This window comes from Stegostoma tigrinum, chromosome 13 (assembly GCF_030684315.1).
Source record: "Stegostoma tigrinum isolate sSteTig4 chromosome 13, sSteTig4.hap1, whole genome shotgun sequence".
Classification (NCBI taxonomy): Eukaryota; Metazoa; Chordata; class Chondrichthyes; order Orectolobiformes; family Stegostomatidae; genus Stegostoma; species Stegostoma tigrinum.
The window spans coordinates 24,164,799-24,172,453 of record NC_081366.1 but is presented as its reverse complement, the minus strand read 5'-3'; the positions used below and the strand labels follow the sequence as shown (position 1 = coordinate 24,172,453).

At 41.3% G+C, this 7,655-nt stretch overlaps 1 long non-coding RNA gene across 1 annotated transcript; it reads left to right on the top strand.

The window, feature by feature from the left end:
• The first annotated feature begins 4,740 nt into the window (after window positions 1-4,740).
• Window positions 4,741-7,369, top strand: LOC125458146 (uncharacterized). The gene is made up of 3 exons (XR_007248782.2): window positions 4,741-4,834; window positions 5,545-5,673; window positions 7,089-7,369. It is a non-coding gene; the product is annotated as an uncharacterized LOC125458146 (long non-coding RNA).
• Window positions 7,370-7,655: the final 286 nt, after the last annotated feature.

The following is a 7,655-nucleotide window of genomic DNA, read 5'->3' as shown; positions in this document are numbered from 1 at the left end:
TGCAGCTTCTTGGATTACACCTAAAGGTATCCAGAAGCCTGCAAACAAGAAACACTTAGGACAACATACCTAGGGAATTTATTCAGGAATCCCAATACAAGTTTAGGCCCAAATCCACCCAATCACCTGTGGACAGTATCGTGTCACCAAAAAAAAGTCAAAAGTAAGTGAGACATAACATAGCCTACCCTTGTGGTCTGCTCCTTAACCTGCAGAATATGTTTTTTCCTGTCTATTTTTTTCCACACGTAACATTTGTGTCAAACTATTTGATTTTGTCTGTCTTATTTATGAATAAATCTATGTTTGTTTGGGGTTTTAAAGACATATTGCTTAAGACACGTCTTCGACGGGACCCCGCCCACGGCCGACGCCAACGGAACCCCGCCCACGGCCGATGCCGACGGAACCCCACCCACAGCCGACAACCTCATCGCTCCGCCCACAACCACCACAGCCAGCAACCCCAGAGAAGACAGCCACACTGAGCCCTGCCGAATCTTCACCATTCCCCCAGACCTTCCACTGACTGAGGACGAACGGTCAGTCCTAAGCAAGGGGCTCACCTTTGTCCCCCTACAACCACACATCAATGAATACCAGTCACGTTTGGACATAGAGCAGTTTTTCCGCCGCCTTTGCCTCCACTCTTACTTCTTCAACTGGGAACCTAACTCTCCCTCCACTGACCCCTTCACCCTCCTCCAACACAGGTTCTCCTCCTGGACACCACCCCCAGGCCTCCTACCCTCCCTCGACCTCTTCATCACCAACTGCCATCGAGACATTAACCGCCTCAACCTCTCCACGCCTCTCACTCGCTCCAACCTCTCCCCCGCAGAACGGGCAGCCGTGCTCTCCCTCTGCTCCAACCCCAACCTCACCATCAAACCCGCAGATCCCAAAACCAGCCCAGTTCGTCCCCTCCCCCCACTGCACCACACAACCAGCCCAGCTCTTCCCCTCCACCCACTGCATCCCAAAACCAGCCCAGCCTGTCTCTGCCTCCCTAACCGGTTCTTCCTCTCACCCATCCCTTCCTCCCACCTCAAGCTGCATCTCCATTTCCTACCTACTAACCTCATCCCACTTCCTTGAACTGTCCGTCTTCCCTGGACTGACCTATCTCCTCCCTACCTCCCCACCTCTACTCTACTCTCCACCTATCTTCTTTTCTCTCCATCTTCGGTCCGCCTCCCCCTCTCTCCCTATTTATTCCAGAACCCTCACCCCATCCCCCTCTCTGATGAATGGCCTGGACCCAAAACATCAGCTTTTGTGCTCCTGAGATGCTGCTGGGCCTGCTGTGTTCATCCAGCTTCACACTTTATTATCTTGGACTCTCCCAATTCAATTGTGTTAATCGTTATATATAATGGATTGTTGACCACCTGATCACACTACAGGTTAAAATTGATAAGCTGGAAACCTTCTGAAGTAGGGTCTGACCCAAAATATCAACTTTCCATCTCCTCTGATGCTGCCTGCCTACTGTGTTTGCCCAGCTCCACACTGTGTAACCTTCTATATCTAATGGTTTGAACTTTCTTATCCGTGCTTGTGAAGCACAAAATTCTGAAGAAAATTGTGACCTCTTTTTAGTACAAAACAGGGACAAGGTATCTCAATTTCTTGGGGCTATGTCTCACAGCCAAATAAGCTTATTTCTAATGTCTGTTGGATTAAGTGAAAATCCCCATCATCTAAAATATTGGACAAGACCCTGAACTTTTCCAGTATCAAAAATACTGGGCAAAACCCTGAACTACAGCTGGACTGGAGCTGTAGCAAATATGACGCAACCCTGTCTGGGACTGTAGTTCAGACTGGAATCCCAATTTACACCTCCACACTGAAAGAACATTTGAGTAAAACCAACAGACACTAGCCCAAGACAGCTTTTACACCTCAGGTTACATGGTGCCGACAGTATGGAGCCTACAGAGATGCTTAACATTCAACCTAGATCAAAACTCATTTGCATATACTTTAACCATCGAAAAATGAATTAACTTCAGAACAGAACATCAGGATATAATTGCCAGCCCTAATCTCACCTGATGAGGAGAGCCGTTTTCAACAACATTGTTCTGCATGAACAGCTCGCCCACAGTCTTCCATCCTCAGCAAGTGGCTTCCTAAGCAAGGCCCAGGAGAAACAGAATCGAGAGGCTGACAGAGAAGATGGATGAAGAAGCTGAACCAAGAGCATTGTCGGAACAAAAGAATTCTGCAGAGGGGAAGCCAACCAAGCACGATGCGAACTTTCAAACCCAGGCCTGTTCCGAACCGAGAGAACTGAAGTCAAGAACCTCAGCAAGTGGGCGCACTTCAAAACTGTGTCTTGAGGGGCGAGCATAAGCTCTTGAAAACTCTTGATAAACTCTCATAAACCCCAAAGTTCTGACCCAGCTAACAGGGAGGAGGAAGACGGGTGGCACCAGTGCACGGAGACCCCAGTGTGGAACCTCTGATTAAATACTCCGTAATTAAAACTGTTGGTTTCAGTGTGGATCAGTGGGATAAAGTTCTACTAGTGTTAATCTAATAAATAGTGTAATTTATAGCATTATTATTCTCTGTTTAATTAGTATTTTGTATTTGCTCACCTTTTGTATTTTAAATAAACGCAGAGATTCTTTTGCCCTGAAACATCTGTCTACTCCATTATTGATTTACCATTCGTTAATAGGTCCAGTGCCCGTAACTAGGAATTTGGGGGTGATTCGAACTACCTAAAGATCTGGAAATAGCTGATTGCAAATCAGAATCCTACATGGCATATATGGTCAAGTAATGTTTCAGCATTCTAGGTGGCTACCTTAAATAAGAATCAGGCTCCTCACACTACTTAGGAAACGGATACTTTTCTTCACAACCTCTTCCAAAATTCTGCATACATGAGGCAAGGTCTATTCAGTTTTTCAGATTCCTCCATAATGTACCAGGACCATTATTTTCCACCAGCATTTTGGTTCCTAGCTTGTCCGGAGGTATGGTGATGGTAATCAAAGTGTTTCTCTAGGGTCTACAAAAGCCCTACAAGAATACTGCTGCTGATCTGCAATTACTCACTGTTGCTTCTCTCCCTTTCCCATCCGGGTAGCACAAGATCCTGCCCAAAAACTGATTACATTGAATCAGCCTAGTAACCTTAGTAGACTGTGGAAGAGTCCAAAACTACGTGCAGGCAATACAAGTATGACCAATTAATGTGATATGGAAAATAAGAAAAACACGCTTCATATGGAAGTTACATGCCGGCATCGGGCATTAGCAATCCCTTTGGATTGATCCATGATTATGTTTTGTGAAATACTATTCAGCTTTGTCACTGCTTTCTTCAGAATGGATAATCATCCAGGAAATGTCACCAGGTATATCAGAAGGATTTACAGATTGCTAATTAATCCCTTAGCCACATCACAAATGTACCTCAGTGGCCAGCAAGTTTGAAGTGGAGTTTGAACTCAGTACCTGTGGCCTAAAGCCAGGCATGCTAACCACGGTACCACAAGGCTTTTTATACCTGACCTCATCATATAGATTAAGAACGCCTCTGATTAAGATGTGTGGTTAGAGTGTAAATATGTTTATGTCTGCACTAAAAATACCCAGCAGAAAAACTTTAAGACACTGCATTTTCTTCATGACCAGAGGAATTATTACTCCAATGGTGGTCAGTTACTTTATGGAAATGTGAAAAGGAACACAGTTTCCTTTATCGAAAATATGTGCAACACCCAGACTTCCCAGAAACACTGTGGGAAAATATTTTTAAAAAACAGTGAGGACAAATGAAGCATTTCCTTATTTTTCATAAAAACTGTTTATCATGTTTATCAATCCTTGAAGGTAAAGACTGATAACTTACATACCAATTATGTAAGAAATGATTAAACATTTAGGACAACTTATCAAAATTTAGACAGCATTGTTAAGCCACTACGGGAGTGATGAATTTAAATATATATAAGATGCTTCCAGATACCAGGATTTATGCCAATAACTGGAGAACTAGTCTCTTCATTTTGTAAGCAACATTTACAGATGAAGTGTTGGATGTTTTTACAGCCACAACAATACAATAATGCTCCTGTCCCTGAAGGCTACACATGAGCCAAACAAATGTCTTTTCCAATGAGATTCAACAGTCCGGAAAATTGCATGGCTGTGAGCCAATTTTTCCCCTAAGCTGTGAGATGATAAACAATGTTACAATGCATTATTATTGTATAAGATTCCTGTAGTGTGGAATCAAAGGTCAAAAGTACTTGTGCTAAGCCTATTTCCTCATGTTTCGGTTTCAGCGGTTATCATTTTCAGTTCAAAGCACTGTTACAACTAGATTCAACATTTATTCTGTTGCTTTAATAGGTTTCAGGTATTTTATTTTTAACCTTTATTGGTCAAAGTTAATAATGTTAGATAGGTAACAATAGACACAGCACCAACTAACCTTTAGTCAAAAAGAGAGAAAAAAATTGCAGGTAGGATTGCTCACCTTCTTGTATAGTTTGTTAGTATTTGTATCTATTATTACTAATAAGTGTAACAGTCTGGCTCCCCACATACTTTGAAAGGAGAACTGGTCTTGTCGCTGTTTGAGATCGAGATTGCATCACACAAAATGGAAGTGATGTTTTCATGGTCCACATGATTCTTTGAGCTAGTGTTGTCTGCCTGATTGGACTAAATATTAACATTTACTTTTTTTTATTCCTTCACAGACAATGACCTGGCTGCAGTCAGAGTAAGGGGAGGAAGGAGGATGAGGAGGAGGCAGGAAATGCAGTTATAAGTGTCTGGCCGTGATGCTCCAGCCATCTTGAGTGTGAGTCAGGCTTAATGGGAAAGCTAATCTCTTCTTACACATCATTGTCATGTGTTTTATATACCTAGCTTAGTAGTGAATTCAAAATGATATGGAAAAAATATTTGAGCAAGATTTCATATAGTGATTGGATTAAATCTTATATTGTTTGACTAAGTCTGAGTTATGTAGAGTTTTTAAAGAGTTTGTCACTGCGTGACCTGATGAGTTTTCTCACTGTGCCCTACCAAATCTATCTCATTAATTACCTTCCACATTACTATGGCATCCCTCATCTTCAATTGCTGTCTCATCTTATCATGCACTGTTCCCAGAACAACTCACCATACAACAATGTCCCAGAATTCACCACATCCCTTCTGCCAAATATGCCTTGAAAAAGTTGTTATGTACCAAACAAGCATTGACATTCCAAAGCTGGCTGCATAGCTATTAGCATCTGCCCTGGATACGGCAAACTTGAGGAAATTGGTACTCCATATTGCAGGCAGAGTCCTGGAGGTTCTATAGGTCAGATAGAAGCCAACACAGGACTTCTTCTTCCCCAAGAATCAGCTGTGAAGGCTAGATCACCTCAGGGGAACTGGTCTTGTCGCTGTTTGAGATCGAGATTGCATCACACAGAATGGAAGTGATGTTTTCATGTTCCACATGATTCTCTGCCTGATTGGACTAAATATTAACATTTACCTTTTTTTATTCCTTCACAGACAATGACCGGGCTGCAGTCAGAGTAAGGGGAGGAAGGAGGATGAGGAGGAGGTTAGAGCACTGTTAGCTGTCTGGAGGAATGCATAATTCTGCAGGAAGAAGGTCAATGTGTTCTTCTGTTCTGCAGGGTAATTTTCACTATCTTCTCTCTGATACCTTACACTCGCTCTGATTTCCTTGTTGAGTTTTCCTGATGTCAAACATATTTAATGTGTTTGGCAAGATGGGAATGTGAATATTAGTGAGGTGAATCAGGATATTGACAATATGTTTAATAATCAACAATAACCATTAATTGGCATCTCATTGCTGCCCAGGAACAATCTCAGCATGCAGCTTGTGGAAAACATTAAAAATGACATGAGTTGCTCGATCATCAAGATGAGCCTTGTTACACTTTTCACCCAATTCTGGCAAACAGCTTACCATTACCTAAATCTCTGAGAAGCCAATAAAGTTACAGCTTCTGTTTCTATTCCTTGTTACTGGGAACTAGGGTTGATAGCATTTGAAATTTGTTTTGGAATTGATGATTGGTGATTTCATTCTTGACAGCAAGTGTGTGATTAGCTCAAATGTTCATTTTTAACTGTTGTTTCGTCACTCTGGAAGGTATAGTTATAAAACTTGCAGATGACACAAAGAAAGTTGTGATAAGGAGACACGGAGACTACACAAACAAAAATAGGTTGAGAGAGGAGGCAAAGATCTGGCAAATGGAACATCATATGGGAAAATGTGGAATTGTCCATTTTGGGAAGAAAAATAAAAGAAAGCATACTGACCAGTTGGTGAGACATTGTAGAAGTTTAAGCCAGCATAGTGCATAAATCACCAAAGGTTATTATGCAGGGTCAATAATCTGTGAAGGTGGCAGGGCAAGTAAATCAGGTGATTAAGAAGGCATATCGGATTCATGCCTTTATTAACCAAGGCATAAAATATAAGAGCAAGGTGGTTCCACTGGAACTTTATAAAAAGATCATTGGGCTGCAATTGGAGTACTGAATGCAGCTCTCATCACCAAATTATAGGAAGGATATGAATAAAATCACTAAGTTGTAGAGAAAAGCTACCCAGATGCTGGAGGGCCTAAACAAAGAGGAAAGATTGGAGAGGCTAAGGTTTTCCTTGGAGTGGCATAGGTTGAAAGCAGACCTGTTGGATGTTTATAAGATTATGAATGGGGCTTACTCTGGGTGGATCGGGAAGTACTTTTCCAACTAGGGAGGTCAATAAGCAGAGGGCACCATTTTAAGTTAAGACATAGACGTGAAGAGGAAAGTTGAGCAAACTGTTTTCATCCAAAGGATATTAAGAGTTTGAAACTCACTGCTTGAAAAGGTGATTCAGCCAGAAATGCATATAGTATTTAAGTAGAATTTAGATATTCACTTGCATTGCCATAGCTTTTTCAGCCATGGTCATGCTAAATGGTACAGCAGGCTCAAAGGCCCAAATGGCCTAGCCCCTACTACTTTATTCAATGTTTCTATGTCAGGCTTCACCAAATTCTGATGCTGTATCACTCTCTTTCTTGCAGATGGAAGGATGCTAATAACAAATTGCCATTTACCAATCATCGAGGATATAATTTTCTTATCGACTGAACCCCTTCAATACCTAAAGATGGGATCAAAATCACATGGGAAATAGCACAGTCTTGGTTGTCTATGTATTCTGATATTTGTGTAGATTAATTTTAATTAACAAAAGACTTACCTGAAACAATTGGGAGGTATCGGACTGTAATTTAAAACATTTCACTGTGTTGTACCTACTTCTGTTAAGTAATGCTTATTCTTTCCTTTAATCCTCTTTGTGTAAGACCACTGTTTTATATTTAACTCTGTAAGATTTGTACCTAAGATGCCATTAAAAAGCAGCCATTGTAAAATCTTTTCACTGTACTCCTGTATTACCGTATTGTCGTACACGTGACGATAAAGGATATTCTATGCAATTTAGTGAATGAATGCAAGTTGATACAGATAATACGGCAACAGAAATTGGGAAGTGATCATTTTGAACAATTTTCAAGGAGTTTTAGCTGCAATTGGACTTGTTTTGCATTCATTTATATTGCAATTGTTTCTGCTCTTGAGCCTTA